This window comes from Octopus sinensis, unplaced genomic scaffold, assembly GCF_006345805.1.
Source record: "Octopus sinensis unplaced genomic scaffold, ASM634580v1 Contig01341, whole genome shotgun sequence".
In the NCBI taxonomy this organism is placed as follows: domain Eukaryota; kingdom Metazoa; phylum Mollusca; class Cephalopoda; order Octopoda; family Octopodidae; genus Octopus; species Octopus sinensis.
The window spans coordinates 557-4,249 of record NW_021824772.1 but is presented as its reverse complement, the minus strand read 5'-3'; the positions used below and the strand labels follow the sequence as shown (position 1 = coordinate 4,249).

General features: G+C 36.5%; 1 non-coding gene across 1 annotated transcript; it reads right to left on the bottom strand.

Annotated features, from left to right (window-relative positions):
* Positions 1–3,234: 3,234 nt before the first annotated feature.
* Trnal-uag lies at positions 3,235–3,316 on the bottom strand. Its single transcript has one exon. It is a non-coding gene; the product is annotated as a tRNA-Leu (tRNA).
* Between the last annotated feature and the right edge of the window lie 377 nt (positions 3,317–3,693).

The window sequence follows — 3,693 nt, the reverse complement described above, 5'->3', positions numbered from 1 at the left end:
AGGTGATTGTTGTACTGTTGGTGATAGTATGGGCGGTAGTCTTGGGTGGTTGTGCTGGCCGCGTTAATACTGGTTAGTGGTAGAAGCGGTAGTAGTGGTGACAGTTGTAGTAGCAGCATTGTTTACGATAGGGGAGGGGTGGTGGTGGTGGTCACGTGTCATACAAAACGAGGGGGCGGGCGGTTCTTGGAGGTGGTGGTCGTTATATGCGGTGGAGCGGTGCCTCAAGGTGGGCGCACGTGGCGGTTTATCAAAAAGATAGAAGGTGGGAGGCGAAGTGGAGAGGAAGGGAGAGGTGGTTGCCACTTAGTCAGAAGGGGTGGGTCGGAAGGCTGTGGTGGTATGTGCCGATGGTGGTGGTGGTGGTGGTGGTGGTGTTGTTGGCGGTGCGGTTGTTAGACGGAAAACGAAAAGGGAGGAAGGACATCGATTACTCACGCGCGTGCGCAAAAAACACGCAAATATACACCTCGTATAATTGTATATACACGTTTTGTATAATTCTTACACACACAAAACACACTTATATGCGACTTGTCTGCAAAATAAGGCTGTAGTTAAACATTTATATTCCTAATATATTAAATATTACGTTACGTCACATCTAACATATACATATTTAGATATATACTTACATACATATATACACATATATACATAAATATATATTTACATACAGACATATATGTATATACTATATTATATCTATCTATCGTCATCTATCTATTATCTATCTTCTATCTATCTATATATATATATATACGCAAACATGCATACACATATACGCGTTATATATATATATAGATATATATATATATATATATATTTATATATATATATATGTATATATATATATAGGCGCAAGGAGTGGCTGTGTGATAGGTAGCTTGCTTACCAACCACATGGGTCCGGGTTCAGTCCCACTGCATGGCACCTTGGGCAAGTGCCCGACTTATACTATAGCCTCAGACCAATCAAAGCCGTGTAAGTGGATTTGGTAGACGGAAACTGAAAGAAGTCCATCATATATAAGTATGGTGTCCTGTACACACACGTATAGTATATTTATATCTTGCATGTATATATACAGTGGAGATGTAGGTACGTACATATGTGTTGTATGTATGCATATATTTTATTTATTACACCTAGATATACGCAGAATATATATATACACACCACACACACAACTGTATATATATATATATAGATATATATATATATATATATATATATAATATAATATATAATATTATATATATATATATATAACATACATACATACATACAACACATATATAATTTATATTATGCATACACGCATACACATTAAACCTCCTTTATGACCACCCATTAGGAACAGAAACGCATCAACGCGCCAATGAATCGCGCGCTTCTTCTGTCTTACGTTGCAGATGTGTTTTCTCGTTTGGTTTCATCACAATGTCAAATCAAGATGGAATATCTTCCAAGACAATGAGGGGAAGACCATTGAATTCTTATATGTTACGGACAGGTGCATATGCGTGTATAAGTATACAAACATGCAGATGTGTGTGTGTGTGTGTGTGTGTGTGTGTTCTAATTAAGCAAAATGAGCTGAGAGAAATAACACAATGGACAGTGGCATTATTGAACAGCATAGATAAATACAGGTATATCACAATACTTTATACAATTCCTATTCGTGTGTGTATGTATGTTATTGTAGTATGTATGCATGTATGTGTATGTTGTATTTATGTATGTATGTATGTATGTATATTATATATATATATATATATATATATATCTATATAAACGGCAGTTTGTCTGGTGTTGTTTCTGTGTGTATGTGTGCTTTGTACCCTCACTCTGACCACGGCTTTCAACCGATTCTGTTATGATGAAACTTGACACCCACATACCCAATGTCATAATTCAAAACTAACGCAGCGAAAATTTTGAAAAGTTCCCCCAGTTCTGAAAAAAGATCGATAAATTCGACATGGGGGCGACAATCAGAGAACACACAAACCACAGATGGTTAGGGGACGCAACTCGACCTTTTTAACTATTAAAAAAATTACCATCATTTTTTTCCCCTTTTTTTGAGATTTTTTGGCTATAACTCTCTAAAAATGCTTTATAGTTATTTCCCTTACAAACCCGAGCAACGCCGGGCGATACTGCTAGTAATATATAAACACAAAATGGGACAAGAACGCAAAACATCAAATAGACGATACAAAAGTACGGAGGGTCATTCGAAGCCTTTAATCTTCAGTCAAGAACCGGATCATCCTCGCAATTTCGGCTGATTAATCTTGATCAATATATATAATATATATATAATATATATCTATATATATATATATATATATATATATATATATATCTATATATATATATATATATGTGTGTGTGTGTGTGTGGTGTGTGGGTGTGTGTGTGTGTTGTAGTTTAATTGTACTGTGTTAAAATAAGAACTATAAATCGTTTCTTGCCATTAAGACATGGTTTGAGAAGTTTTTTAATAATGTGCCTTGTGTCACCAAGCAGTTATCAGGCTCTAGAATATGGTTTGTTCTATTTGAAAATTAGGATGCTACTTCATTGAAGACCTCGGAGAGAAAAAAAACGTCGAGAAAGATTAATGCAATAAGTGGAATAAGAAGACTATGAATGATTAAAAACGAATAAAAAACAAAGAAAAGAAAATTAGTGTTTCGTACCCTTTTACCGTAAAGCCACCATGCTGGACCGCTGCAATCTACAAGTATTTTTTCACTCTCTCTCTGTTTATTTTCACTTATTCCTTTCTGCTGAAGAGCGTAGGCTTGAAATGTAAAAGACTTTTTTCATTTTTCCGAGCGTCAAACTATTACACTTGTTTGTTGTTCATACACCTGTCTTCGTCTTTTGTTTTTCTATAAATTTCAACTGTACACACACACACACACACACACACACACACACACGCACGCGCGCACACACACACACCACACACGCACACACACACATACATATAAGGAAAATGAAGAGGAATGTCTTTTCTGATGAATATTTTCCACTTTCATGATGGTTGCATACAAATCGCCGATCTTTCCGTTTACAAAGTGGACCAAATCTGATGTAAATTTTGCCTTCTTTTCTAATATCTTTGTAATTTATAAATTCAAAATAAATCAACCTACTCTACCAAAGGAAAAAAAAAACAAAGCAAAAAAAAAAACAAAAGACAAAAATTTGAGTTGGCAGCGATGGGATTCGAACCCACGCCTCCGAAGAGATTGGTGCCTAAAACCAGCGCCTTAGTCCACTCGGCCACGCTACCTCACCTACGATAGCGATTTACAAACGTCTAGTCATTAAAGTGGAAAATCATTATAAACCGAATCATTCTTAATTTTTCTAATACGTTGATATTGGCAACTAATGATATTGACTAATTCCTCTTTTTGGGGTCATTGCTGTTTAGCGTCATTGCTTTTTTGGGGGGGTATCTGTCACCGTTATGCAAAGAGTGGGGTCAGTTACGCAGAGGGCCTCTCCTCAAATCAAAAAGCATCATGTAGAAGAATTACTTGACATAACGGAGTGGCCATATTATAATCGAGAAGCGTGGAAGCAGACGTGGCTGTGTGGTAAGAAGCTTGCTTCTCAACCACATGGTTCCGGGTTCAATGCACACACATACATGCATACATACAT